This window comes from Antechinus flavipes, chromosome 5 (genome assembly GCF_016432865.1).
Source record: "Antechinus flavipes isolate AdamAnt ecotype Samford, QLD, Australia chromosome 5, AdamAnt_v2, whole genome shotgun sequence".
Classification (NCBI taxonomy): Eukaryota; Metazoa; Chordata; class Mammalia; order Dasyuromorphia; family Dasyuridae; genus Antechinus; species Antechinus flavipes.
In genome coordinates, this window is record NC_067402.1 from 260,894,479 (window position 1) to 260,910,210 (window position 15,732).

Sequence of the window (15,732 nt, forward strand, 5' to 3'; positions counted from 1 at the left end):
TACACACATAAGTATAAAACAAGACAAAATATGATTAAACACTTAAAAGAAAAGTATAAATTTCTCTTGTTATTAGTCCGTTAAGAGTGGACCACAGCATCAGGAAGGTGATATCAGGACTTGCAAGTGAATTAGATTTAAATTTAGGAGGGCTGTGCAGTCACTAGCCTCACTCTCTCCTGAGCCATGTTGATGAGGTGGCCCCAAGAAAGAACTGTAGATGCACAAGAGGAAGAGGTCCCCTCATTTTGGAGAGGGACAGGGTTCAGGGAAATGACAAAAGATGTTCAATCTTCTTTGAAGGATCACTAAGCTATGATCAGGTGGAGAGGAGGATGGTCAGAGTTTAGGGCTTTATAAGTGAAAGGAATGGAATAGAATTTTGTGAGGTCAGGAGATTTGTGTGAGATAAAGCTAGAAAGGTAAATCAGGTCCAGATGATGGAAAAGACTTTGAAAACAAACTAAATAAGGAATTTTTATAGTCTTTTTATACTGTTTTCACAATAATTGTGAAACATTAATTAGTATGAATGCTATTACTCCCATTATGTAAATGAGGAAATTAGGTGGATTGTTCAGCATCACACAACTAATGTGTGATGCAGAGCCAAGAGGGACTCAAATTCTTTGATCCAAAATCCACTACTCTTGTTACTACATCATGCTCTTTCCCTATTATTAAACAGTAAGAACCTATAAAAATTATTCAGCAGAAGAGTTACATGATCAAAGCTGTATTTAAAAAGATTAATCTTTAGAATGGTTTGGGATGAGACAGACTGATATTACACTTGTCTTACCAGCAATGTAGAACTGATTCAATATTGGGGGGAGGGGAACTGTGATAGTAAATAACCATATCAATAATAAAAACAACAGAAGTAATGTGATTATCTCAAAAGCTGCAGAAAGGATTATTGACAAATTCAGTACCCATTCTTTTTTTTTTTTTTTTAATTAAAACAACACTAAAATGGCATAGAATCAGTGAATCTTTTCTCAGAATGTTTAGTATTATGAATCTAAAACTAAGGGCAAGTGTTATCTGTATTGGGGATAGATTTGAAACCCAGTAAGATCATGGGTAAAGCAAAAATACCCATTATTATTTGATATTGTATTAGAAACTAGCTAGCTATAACAAGATAAAACTCACTTATTACAGATAATATGATAATATACTTAGAGAACCCTAGAGAATCAATTGAAAAAGTAGTTGAAATAATTGACAATTTTACTATAAATCATTAGCACTTCAACAAAACTCTGCAGGAAGGGATAGAAAGAGAAATTCCATTTAAATTAACTACAGACAATTTAAAATAATTGATAGTGCACCTTCTAAGAAAAACCCATGGATTATATGAACATAATTATAAAACACTTCTCATGCAAAGATAACTCTAGACAACTAAAGAAATATTAATTACTTATAGATAAGCTGAGCCAATACAATAAAAAAAAAGTTCCATTTAACTTACTTATTCAGTACCATATCAATCAACTACTAAAAATATTTTATGGCGTTATACAAAATAATACCAATTTATCTGGAAAAAGAAAAGGTCAAGGGAATTGGTGAAAACATGTGGACAAAAGTGGCCTAGCCATTCTAAGTTTCAAAATATATTATAACATGGTAATCATCTACTTCTGTAATTAGATAAGAAATAGAGTGGTGAAACAGTGAAATTATAATACACAGTAGTAAAATGATCATAGAATCTAGTTTTTTATAAACCCAAAAATTTGGCCTTTGGGGATAAGGGCTCACTGTTATGACAAAAGTTACTGGGAAAATTAGAAAGCAGTTTGGCAGAAACTAGGCACAGAGCAATATCTCACTGCAATTGTGTAATGCCGGAGAAACTGAGCAAGATAGAGATTAGAGATTATTTAATAATTTATTAATTGGAGAAATATACTGGGATCAAATGGATCCATGGTTTGGTCCCAATGGCTGAACTAGAGTATCGTCTCCAAGAATCCAGCAAATAGTGTGAGTTCTCAAAGACATATATACACATGGCTCAGACTCAGGGGGTAGACCGAGGCAGGGGCAGAGTCAGAGTGCTGAGAGTGGGAACAGGACTCTGACAGGGTGAAGTGAGCCACCAGAGATGAGATGACATAATCAGGGGGAGGCACCCCGGACATGGGGAGAGGCATCTTGATAAGATAGTATCTGATATTCTAATAGCTTGGGATGGGGAGAAGCATTCTGATATTCTAAAACATAAGATTTTTTGTCCTTATCAAGTATTCTGCTAAAGAGGGAGGGGAGGTTTTGCAGAACTGAGAAGCAGGGAAACTGAGGCAGGACTGAGTCAGGATATTTAGGGAAACTGAATCAGGACAATAAAAGAGAACTGTGGCATAACATTCTACACTCTTTCTCTTCTGAATATTCAAATCATTGAATTAACTTTCTCTAGAAGGTCTTAGCACCACAATTTTGACCAACCCTATGTAAAGCAAATAAACCAAACTAAAACTAGAAAAATTCAAGGACTTATGTCAAGGACCAGTCTCTCCCTGATAACCCCAGAGTTGATTAGAATCAAACAGCATTCCTCATTTAGGGAAACACACAGGCCCCCCTGTTTAGGTCCTCTGCATTTGGGGAGCATCTCAGCCAGAGAATCCAGTTTGAGATGAACAGTTCACTGTGAGTTAGGTCTGTGGTCATTTGTGCATTTAACTCGCCCTCTGCTGAGTAGCAGTGTTCAAGACAGTCCTGCTGCCCATCATAAGAGGAGCACCCCAAGTTTGTCAGGGACTCCAAAGGAGAAAAAAGTGGGGCCTGGAGTAGCTCCATCTGTTCCCTCTGATAGAATAGGAGCTGGTACTAGGAAACAGATTTCTGAGCAAATTATGCAGTTAGACCAAGGCAGGCAATCCCGAACTATTATCAATGCTGCAAGGTCCTTTTAAGTAAGCTGAAATACTCATTAAGGAACTGGGGTAACAGGAATGGAGAAACAGATCAGAGAGACTGCCAGTCCCAGGACAGGTGTCTGATTATTGGTTGTGTCTAAAGAATAATCCCAAAAACTGAGTCTGCCAGGGCAATTCCAGCAGAATAAGGGATTACAAAGTTAAACCATAACCAGCAAATCATAGTCCAGTAAATTTTAAGCAAGGAGTTAAATAATTTCCAATTCAATCTGAACTAATGAAATAGGGGGCAGGGCAGAAGTGCCTAAGAAAAATCATCAGTTTCCCAATTTCCTGACCAGCTTCAACACACATCATTTTCCTTCTTCCCTTATTTTACATGGAAAAGAAATGATCATATTACCATTCCACATATAAATCCCAAGAGTGAATCAAAATTCCTATACATAACAGACCAGTACAGTAAGTTTCCTAAAAATTCCTCAAACATATAGCAATAGGTAAACAGTTTTAACAAATTTTAAACACAGTGATACAGTTAAAATTTTAACAATAATTCAACTACTTTCCCACTCCCCTATTATCAGTCCAAATTACATCAGGAGCAGTGATCTTCTCTCTCTTTTTTTTTTTAATAACTTTTTATTGATAGAACCCATGCCAGGGTAATTTTTTTTACAGCATTATCCCTTGCATTCACTTCTGTTCCGATTTTTCCCCTCCCTCCCTCCACCCTCTCCCCTAGATGGCAAGCAGTCCTTTACATGTTGAATAGGTTACAGTATATCCTAGATACAATATATGTGTGCAGAACTGAACAGTTTTCTTGTTGCACAGGGAGAATTGAATTCAGAAGGTAGAAATAACCCGGGAAGAAAAACAAAAATGCAAGCAGTTTATATTCATTTCCCAGTGTACTTTCTTTGGGTGTAGCTGCTTCTGTCCATCTTTGATCTGAATTAACTCTCTTTATCGAAGAGATCTACCTCCATCAAAATATATCCTCAAACAGTATCGTTGTTGAGGTATATAATGATCTCCTGGTTCTGCTCGTTTCACTTAGCATCAGTTCATGTAAGTCTCACCAGTCCTCTCTGTATTCATCCTGCTGGTCATTCCTTACAGAACAATAATATTCCATAATGTTCATATACCATAATTTACTCAACCATTCTCCAATTGATGGACATCCTTTAATTTTCCAGCTTCTAGCCACTACAAACAGGGCTGCCACAAACATTTTGGCACATACAGATCCCTTTCCTTTCTTTAGTATCTCTTTGGGGTATAAGCCCAGTAGAAACACAGCAGTGATCTTCTCAAAAACTGCTTTCTGCTGAGGAGTCCATAGAGGGTGTGGCCATGCTGCCTGCTATCAAAGCTTCAGATGGGCTGATCCATGTCTCAGAAGCAAGTCAATACCTGTAATTGACCAAAATCTAGAACAAAAATACAAATCTGATGAATGAAGGTTAGAAAAAACTAATACAAAAAGTGAAGAGGCCAGTATGAATTGGCCCAATGGATAAAACGGCAGTTAAGCTTTTGTCCTTTCATTAGTTAGAGATCTTAAAAAACAAACAAACCAACAACAACAACAAAAAAAAAGACTTGAATATCCAGACACAATATCCAGTAACAGATACTCATTTGCCAAGTAATGATTACATATAACCAGATTGGAAACAGCAAGGTATAACACATAACAGATAATAGAATTGCATAACAGTTTATATTGACCATTGCTCTGATCATAGAAATTAGTTACAGGAGGAAAAAATGCAGGTTCACAACCATAACATAAGCAGTTAAAACATAACTTTCAACAAAACAAGATAAAATAGCTTTAATTCATTTTTACTCCACTTAATTATCTCACTATCAGAGGGCAGATCTTTAAAACTCCCAAATAGCATTAACTATAAGCCCAAGGAATTTACTTCTAATAAGTTCTATTAACCAAGTTTCAGACATATCCTAAACAGATATTTACCATAACCATATATTTATGACAGTAAGAATTTGTCTCCGTAAGTTCACCTCTTTCATATTTCAGTAGATGTTCCCATAAGTAAACATTATACATACAAATCAGATCTGCTTTTAAAAATACCCAATACATAGACAAATATTCCAAATTACATATTGTCCATAACAGAAATGTGTGGAGTAGAGATAGGGTGAAGAACTTCCAATAATGTTTAAATTCCTTTTCTGTATTTTAGTTTCTCTAGGTTTCTGTGACCTGCATAAGTATGTTGAATATTAGCCAATATGTACTTAGATTTTAGATATATGTATTTAACCTAAAATGATGACATTTATCACTGTTCAAGTTATCAATGTTTAGACAACTAGTTGCCTGATGTATGGTTTGTCCAGGAACTAGGGAATCTGCTGTTTTTGGCATGAATAACATCCAATTGGGGGGGACGGAGGGGAGGCACCTATCTCTTTATGTTCCCCCAACCCATGATGTAATCCTTTGTAACTAAAACCTATTAAAAACTGTATATCTTCTCTTAGTTCTTTAGCCCTTCTACCATGAGTTCTCTGTCTTTCCCTCCTCATGGTGGAATTGCTCATTCTCATGAGAATTTATTAAATAAACAACTTTTCTGCTTTTTATTTCGAGAGGTCCCTGAGTAGTCATTTTTGGATAGGATTTTCTATCTCTCACAGAGACATTTTCAAAAGGACTAAAAGTATATTATTTTCAGAGGCTCTTTAAATGATCTTAGGATGACCTAATACTATCAATTAAAACTTAGAATATCCTATACAGAACATCCTATTATCACATAAAAGAATCCAAGAGGTTTTTAAAAATATTAAACTTAGAAATACCATAACCTCATATTGATAATAGCAATAAATTTGTTTCAATAAGTTCACAAGTTAGCTTTCACATTTAACAGAAACATTTTCAAAAGGACAAAAACTATGGGCATAAGCTCAAGATACAATCAATTAAACTTATACAGAATATAATTCTGTATATTCTATAGAAATTCTACAGAATTCTACAGAAAAGAATCTGAAAGATTCTTAAAAATATCCTTCAAATCTTTAGAAACATCCTTACCAAATTATAGATCAATTAACTTAAAAGCAGGCCTATCTCTTGAAATCTTTTGCCAAAGCCAAGCCTCTACAGAAAGAGGCTGGAACACACTTAGTATGGGTGGAGAGGGGAGAATAGGGGAAAGGAGATTTCGCGTGACTGCCCTTCCCAATGGACTTTTCCTAAGCTTCAACTTGGTGTTGAAGGCTTTAGAAAAGTCAGACCTTAATTGGAGACATGTGACCCCTTTCAAGTAAGTTAACAGAACTTCACCCCACCGAGTTCTTAACATCTCACATTCAAAGATAACCAAATCTAGCCTGCAAAGGCAATGGTAAAATTATTTCTCATAGTTTAAAACTGCCCAAAAGAATACTCAGAACAAATCTGGCATGCAAAGGCAACAGTAAAATTATTTCTCACAGTTTAAAACTGCCCAAAAGAATACTCAGAACAAATTTGGCATGCAAAGGCAACAGTAAAATTATTTTCCACAATTTTTAAAATCATCTTAAAATTTCTAATCAGATGTTTCCTCCAGCCAGAGTTCAAATCAATTAGCATAAACTCCTTTTGTTCTCCAGAGCTTTATCTAGGCTAGTTCAACCCAAGCCACGCCTGAATTTAAACTATCCAAGTGTCAGTTTTTTTAAAGTTTAAAATCACAAGTAAATTTTAACTAATCCCAAATTTCTTAATTTAGCAGAGCTCTGAACCAACAGGACAGACAAACAGCATATAAAACCAAGACATTTACTGAGCAGTTATAACATAAAACAAGACATTTAACACAGACCAGGGGCTATCTAGAAATTTTAGACTAGCCCTGAGGGAAGTTATCAGGTTCCGCCCAGACAGTGTCTTAAAAAAAAAAAAAGACATATACTCTGGAATGCCTCTGCATCCAGAGAGCCCTACTCCCAGAATTTATCCCCATCATCATTTCATAATTCTGGGAATCCAGATGCTAACATACACAGAGCAGAACAGGTCTTAAGACTTTACCAGATGGTACCTTAAAAGGTACACAAACAGAGTTACTTTCCATTGGCTGAAATCGAGCTGTCTACCATTAGGCTGTTGTGACTGAAAACTGCTCTCTTTCCTGGAGGCCCTGGAAAAAAAAATCCAGGGGGCCGACCTCTCCAGGCCAAGAGTCCAGATCCCCAGCCATCCTGAGGCCCAAGGCAGAGACCCGAAAGACTCTTATCTCTAATCCAGCTCATTTTCTAACATCTCATCGGAGCCTCCAAAATACAATGCTGGAGAAACTGAGCAAGATAGAGATTAGAGATTATTTAATAATTTATTAAATGGAGAGATATACTGGGATCAAATGGATCCATGGTTTGGTCCTAAAAGCTGAATGAGACTATGGTCTCCAAGAATCCAGCAAACAATGTGAGTTCTCAAAGACATATATACACATGCTCAGACTCAGGGAGTAAACTGAGGCAGGGGCAGAATCAGGGTGCTGAGAGCGGGAACAGGATTCTGACAGGGTGGGGTGAGCCACCTGAGATGAAATGATATAATCAGGGGGAGGCACCCTGGACATGGGAAGAGGCATCTTGATAAGATGGGACCTGATATTCTGATAGCTTGGGATGGAGAGAGGCATTCTGATATTCTAAAACATAAGATCTTTTATCCTTATCAAGTATTCTGCTAAAGAGAAAGGGGAGGTTTTGCAGAACTGAGAAGCAGGAAAACTGAGGCAAAACTGAGTCAGGATAATTAGGGAAACTGAGTCATAATAATAAAAGAGAACTGTGGCGTAACAATTGGAAGAGGTCAAAGTGGTGAAATGACTTAAATATAAAGGGTAATAACCAATAAATTAAGGGAACATGGGAAAATGGACTTTTCAGACCTATAGATAAAAAGTCTTATGACCAAAGAAGAGACAGAGAACATCATGGGAAGCAAAATAGATTATTTTGATTACCTGAAATGTAAAGGCTTTTATACAAACAAAACTAATATAGCCAAAATTAGAATTAAGATGAGAAGCTGGAAAGAAAAAAATATATAACAACCTACTTTTATAAATGCTTCATTTTTCAAATATCTAGGGAACTGGTGCAAATTCATTTTAAAAAATGAATCATTCAGTGGTCAAAGAATATGAACAACTAGTTTTCAGAAGAAAATATCAAAGCTATTAATAGTCACATTAGAATGTTCTAAATTACTACTGACTAGAGAAATGCTGATTAAGACAACTCTGAAATACTACTTCATACTTATCATCAAAGTGGCTAACATGACAGGAAAAGAAATGACAAATGTCAGAGGAGATATGGTAAATTAAGGACACTAGTGCACTACTGATGGAGTTGTGAATTAGTCCAGCCATTCTGGAGAACAATTTGGATGTACTGCTATAAAACTGGATATACATAGTCTTAGGCATAGCAATACCACCATGAGGTTTGTATCCCGAAGAGAACAAGAAAAAAAGAAAAGGAACTGTTTGAACAAAAATAGGGCAGGATATTTTTTGGTGGGGTTGTGTTTGTGTGTGTGTGTGTGTGTGTGTGTGTGTGTGTGCGCGCGCGCGCGCACGCACGCGCGTGTGCATGTGTTGGCAAAGAATTAGAGATCAAAGGGATGCTTATTAATTGAGGAATGGCTGAACTTGTTGTAAGCACTCCTAGTACTACAGGTTACAATATATCTATGCCTTGTCTTTTTGTAATTCTTAGCTCAAAGTTTTCTGTAGAACATATATCCAAGATGCAGTCCTCTGATTCTTTTGATATTTATTGATATCAAAGTAGATACTGTTTATATTATTCACGATTCTTTATTAGATCATAAAGCTCCTAAAAGTGTTTTTCTTTTATGTTAAGAATACAATCTTGTTAGGAATATACTATCACAAATGTAAAATGGGAATTTACTATAATTACTATTTTCATATAGCTGAATCCCCTGGTAGGAGAGAATGTAGTTAATTCCCAACCACAAAGTTCTACTAACCCAGTTTTCTGGGTGGATAATTCACTGTTTTTTAGTCTACATATTAAAAAGTGATCTTGCTTTTTTTTATCCCTCCCCTCCCCCCAAAAGGGGATCTCATGCATTCTAAACATTCCTATATTAAAAAGCCAGTACAACTTTTGAATTTTAATATATTTTCTACTAAGTTTGATATCTTAAAGTATATTGTGCTTCATGGAGTAGTTAAAAAAAGTAATGCATTTGGTATTAGAAGATTCTTTGTGTTTTGAGTAACAGCTTCTATCACTTAGAAATTATGTAACCATAAATGGATCTCTATTTCCTCATTTGTTAAATAGAAATAATAATATTCATACTACCTATTAATGTCAAAGTATTGATACACACACACACACACATATTTGTAAACCTTAAAATATGCTATATAAATGTAAGTTAGGACTATGTAAGCATTGATGTTAGCATTAAAAACAGCTATATAAACTGGATATCTCATATTTATATCATATTTTCGTGTATTTTATACATTTAAGGTAAATAAAAATGCCAAACTACAATAATGTGGGTCATGTTTTGGAAAATGAAAAGAATTTTGAGAGAGCCTTAAAATACTTCCTACAAACAACACATGTTCATCCAGATAAGTAGTATGCATTAAGTCAAAATCATTCTAAAGTAATTATTATTAGTTTATTATTATTTTTTAATTTGACAATATTTGAAAAGTAAAGGCTTTTAAATTTTTTTAGCAAGTCATAATTGAGTTTTCCAAAGACTTTATCCCATCCAATGCTTCATTGCAGTTATTGCTGAATTACTGTGGATTTGAAAGGTAAAGTTCATCTTATCTTGGTTGCTTACTATCTGTGAGGTCTTGAGCAAATTTCTTAAATTCCTTTGTGATTCAATTTTCTTATCTTATCAGTGGGTGAGGTAAACTAGATGATTTTTTTTTGCTTCTTTCCCCCCTTTTGACTGAGTCTATGATTTCCTTGGTATAGGAACTCATAGTAAAGAAACTCCTTACTAATGCAGGTCAACTGCTCTCCTTTTTATAGTTATAGAAAATTGTTTGGGTCCCTAAGAGGTTAACTGATTTCCTCTAGTTCACATATCCATTAAGTATCAGAGGAGAAATTTAAACCTAAATCTTTTTGATTGATTGCACCCTGCCTTTTTTTAGGCAAGTTGATCTTTAATACTCCTACTATATTAATATTAATTCAGAATGAATTAAGCAGGACTAAGAAAACAGTATACTCAGTGACTACAATAGTGTGTCACCAAAATGGCTCTGAATAAGGAGTATGCATTTTCCTCCTTTTTTCTATAAAGTCCTGAGCAACTACAAAGATGGTATACAGCATATTGGTTAGTTTCCCTTCACTGTTTTTATTTTCTTTTTTAATTCTCATTATAGGGGTAGCTCTTGGTGAGGTTAGGAAATTAACATGATGAAAAAAGTATATGTGTGTGGGTATGTACACACACACACACACACACACACACACACACACACAAATACATTCAATAAAATTTTTTAAAAAATTATTTAGTCACAACATAAAAAGGATAATTGACAAAGCATTATAGTACTCAGACCTGGCCCCTGAACCTCCTTTCCATTCCATATGGAAAATGGTCTATTTCGCAGATTACGACAAGTGCCTTGGCCTTAGTTTATATCTGTCAAGTGAACAGAGTGACCTGGAAGCTCCTTCAATATGGTCTGCCACATAAGTTAGGCAATCTCACTTCAGCCTCTTGGCCAATCAAAGCTGGGGACAGATTCTGTAGCATTTAGGAAAAGAACTAATCTAATATACATGGGATTGGGTTGAAGGGAGAAGGCAAACTATGGCCCAATACTTTATATTAACTTTAACAAATACTTTGTCCTAGAAAATATGCCATATGGTATCCATATCTCATCCTATAATCTATTTCCTATGGCTTCTGAAAGATCTGTTTAATGTCTTCAACCTAAGATTCATCTATTTCCATTGTATAAGGATGGGTCTTTGACATTTTTTAATATTATGTTCTCTTAATTTTCTTTTATACATCCTCTGACTTGAACTTCCTCTTTGCCTTCCTCATCAAATTCTTTTAATAAGTTTCTCCCTTCTGTTTTCAAAAGTCTTGTCAGGGAACTTTTTCTCCCACAAGTCTTTCAACAAGGGGAAGTAGAATTTAAAGCTTGTTCCCCAAGCTATACTTTTCTTAAATAGTCTTAAAGTTCAAGTCAACAAAATATTAAACTATAAATTCTGTACTTATTGCCTTCTTTATTCCTGTGACAGATATATAAACTAATAGGTTTGCCTTGTTCCATGGGGCCATCCAGCGTGACTTGGGAGGATAAGAGGGAAGAATGAGTCTCTCACCTGGGACAAAACATACTATCTGTTGATTAAAACAATGCAGAAATAATAGCCAAGAAAGCATTTGTCTTTTTGTGGTGGCAAAGAATTGGAAACTGAGAGAATGCCCATTAATTGCAAAATGACTAAACAAATTGTAATATATGAATGTAATAGAATATTCTTGTTCTATAAGAAATGTTAAGCAGACAGTTTTCAGAAAAATCTGGAAAGACCTACATGTTGTACACAATAACAGCAATATTGTTGCTGACAATGATCAACTTTGACAGGCTTAGTTCTTCTCAGCAATACAATGATGATCTAAGACATTCCAAAAGACTCATGATAGAAAATGCTATCCAGATCCAGAAAAAGAACTATGGCATCTGAATGAAGATCAAAGCATACTATTTTCACTTTTTTAGCTTTTTTCTTTCTAGTATTTTTTCCTTTTGTTTTTGTTCTTGATTTACAATACAAATATTGTAGAAATATGTTTAAAATTATTACACTTGCATAACTTTTATCAGACTGCTTGCCATCTTTCACCCCAAGTCTTGGTTATCTCAGTATGCATAGAGGGGTAAAGGGATGGGAAAATAGTAATTAAAATCTTATAAAAGTAATAAGTTGTCTTTATATGTAATCAGAAAAATAAAATACTATTAAGTGGGGAAATAGAAAAATAAGAAAAGAAAAATTGTCCCATAGTGGGAGGGAGGGAAGGAAAAAAGGGAGGGAGGGGGGAGAGAGAAAAAGAAAGAGAAAGAGAGAGAGAGAGAGAGAGAGAGAGAGAGAGAGAGAGAGAGAGAGAGAATTTTTAACATGGTGATAGTAACAACTGAGTTATAGTCACAAAAAAAAAAAAAAGATCCTCCATCAAATCCTTTTCAAACATGATCGTCTGAGAGTTACATTTACATTGCTAATCAATTGCTATGATAGCACAGAAAAGAGGTGGAAGGAATCTTCAAATACCAAATATGATCATAGATTCTGGTCAGGGAGTGACCGGTGAGAAAGGGAAAAGTTGATTAAAAAAACACAATAGTGAGAAGCTTTCCTAGATAGCAGGTAGATACCAAAGGCCAGATCAACATCACAAAACAGTTGAAAATCTTGGAGGCCAGGGAATCACATATGATGGCAGGTGGAGGTGTATAGTGTGAATAGCAGTGAGGGAAAAAAAAAAAAAAATCCATATAGAGCCTGAAAACCAGCAGATGGCAGCAGAGAGCAGTATTGGGTCATTGCAGATACCCCGAATACTTGCTGAAAGCAATTCTGCAGAGAACAGATCAGCAAAGGACAGCGTCTCAGTAAAGAAATCAGCAGGTTACTTCATCAGATGAAAACAATTTTCCTTTGCCCAGCTGCTATTTTTATATAATTGGCCTTCTTCTTCTTCTTCTTCTTCTTCTTCTTCTTCTTCTTCTTCTTCTTCTTCTTCTTCTTCTTCTTCTTCTTCTTCTTCTGCTTCTGCTTCTGCTTCTGCTTCTGCTTCTGCTTCTGCTTCTGCTTCTGCTTCTGCTTCTTCTTCTTCTTCTTCTTCTTCTTCTTCTTCTTCTTCTGCTTCTGCTTCTGCTTCTGCTTCTGCTTCTGCTTCTGCTTCTTCTGCTTCTTCTTCTGCTGCTTCTTCTGCTTCTTCTTCTTCTTCTTCTTCTTCTTCTTCTTCTTCAGGGTTTTTCCCTTTTGGATGTTGACTCAAAAAATTCTGTTATCCTTTTCTTTTCCTTTTTTCTGGGGTGGGGGGAGGGGGAATAAAATCAAGGGTATTATTGCAATTGCTGGGCTCAGTTTTCAGTCCCATTTTCAACCTTACCCTTCATTTTTCAAAATTTTGATGTATTTTATTATTAGAAGTCCTATAGACCATACCTAAAGGGACTCTTTGAATCACTTCTACTCTTTATTTTTCAACCTCTCAGTTGGACAAAGTGATGGTAGGACATAGCATATTTCTATTCTTAAAAAAAAATCAAACTTTGTCAATCAAAAATCTCTTTCTTGATCCATATGTAATAAATGTACTTTCCACAATAAATATCCTTTCCACTTCCTTCTTTTGTCACATTCTGCAATTGCTCTGTTCCTCATTCCAGCTTTTGTAGAAAGGCTCTTACAAAAAAAAAAATAGCCATCATGCAATCATGTGGGTTCTAATTTTTAATATTTCTTCTTTCACCCTAAGTCTTGGTCATCTCAGTATACATAAGATCCAGGAGTGCTTGAACTCCTTAAGCAAGAGCTAAGAACTTTGAAAATTGTCTCAATCTTAGGTATTATTATCATCCGCAATCAGTGTAATGAGAATGAGTCCATTCATGCACAAAGCACAAAAGCCAGTGGAATGAAGAAAACATATTGTCTAAATGGTGGAAAAGCCAATTCGCTGGATAGATCCATCTACATTACTTCTATCCCAATACTTACATAAACAATGAGCAGGACCACAGTTCACCAACTAAATAGGAAAAGGAAATTTGGCTGAATGGAATTTGGGAAATCATAGTGTTTTCAATGGTCAAAAGCTGCCAATTGTCACAAAATTCTTAATGGCTAAATTGAAAAGAAATCACCCAAAGAACAATGGAAAAATGGCATGAGTAGGATAGGGCATATTATTGATGATAATTATAAGTAGAAAGTGATGTAAAAGACATCATTAAGAATATGTAGCTGTATATGATTGTACATATCTCTGTGTATGGATGTATATGTATTTGTGTGTATATATATATATATATATCTGTGTTTAATATAAATTATTATTTTTACATATATATTATGTTATATTATCATATTATATATTTTATTATATTACATATTATCTATATCTGTGCCTTTGGGGAGGGGGGTAGAAGAAGGAGGGAATAATGAAAATAAAGAGTACACAACAGAAAACAAAAGAATATCTACAAGGAAGCAAAGATGGACAGCTCTGAACACCTTGTGTAGGTTTTCTTGAAATGGAAATTTATTACTTTATATTCTCATATTCTACTATGCACATGGTAATATTTTTATTTTTATAAAGTTTTTTTTAATATTAAAAAAATAATAATATATAACACTGGAAAAAGTGCCTGGACCAGCCATGTAGTATGATTAAGGGATAATAAACTGCCCACATATTGGACTTGAATACACAAATTTTTTAGATTTTTCTTAAGTACAGTCTCATGGGTCTTTATGGAAAAACTTGGCTCAGAGTTGTAAAGATTGCAGTGAGATTCACTGAAGCATTGAAGTGTACATTTACAATTTGCAAAAAACATTTTGCCTTTTTTAACAGCCTCTATCTTTACTTTATCCTTTAAGAGCTTTCTTTAAATCATTTTACAAAATGTCACTATTTTCTGGCACCTCGGGAAATGAAGAAAGAATTGATTATCCTTCTTAGATTTTAAAATTCTTCTCCATTTTTATAATAATTAGTATTCTAATAACAATTAATACTTAGTAATGTAGTACCTTGAGGCAGCCTTGACTTGCATGGAGAGGGAGGGATGCCCAGACAAAGAAGAGATGGAATCTCCTATATGGGGAGCAGCAAGTAGTAGTTTGACTGTAAGGCAGAATATATGAAGGTCAAATGAAATGCCATAAGCTTGGTAAGGTGTTATTATTTGTATTTCATTTTTGAAGAGGACCAATGGCTTCACAACATGATGTCTTGACTTAAATGTGAATTAGATTTAAGTAAGGCAGAGTTACACAAGATTATCAGCCTCAACCTCTCTTCCAGAGTCACTGAAGTGCAGTGGCAAGATAAAAGTTAAAATGCTGGTAATGGCTTGGGATGCAGTGGATGACCTTAGTATCTTCAATGTCTGACCAAGCTCTAACCCATGCTACAAAGCCTGCTTCAACCATCTTCATAGTCACTGGAATAAAGTTTTCCTAAATTTGGCACAGATATCCCCTTAATTCACCACCCCCTCAACCTAGTTCAGCCAATCTGCCGAGAGAATTTGCCAGGATGTGGCTTTGTGCATGCTACTGATTTAGAACAGGAACTTTAATCCACCCATCCTGTTCCCATTGTCACACACAAAGGTAAGCCAACTCCTTCTACTGATTGTTAGCAGTATCTAAAACAGTCTCAATTGTCTCACATGCATCCTCCAACTACTCAAGTAGATGGAATGTGCTTTTGAGTTTGTTCTTGTCCTCTCTAACTCCTCCCTAATTCTTCCCTAACTGCCTAGATCCTGCCTTTACTTCTCTGCCCTTTCCATCTGACTTTAAAAATCTATGTCACTCAAAACAGATTGCTTAGTCATATGTGATTTATCCATGCTTAATTTCATTTGATTTATCCCAGGAGTGTTTCACATTAGTAAATAGCATTCTTTGGGGCTGTGATAAATATCTGCATGAGTTCTTCCTGTTGTGAACTGCTCTCTCACTGGTACCGAGTACTTTATTTATC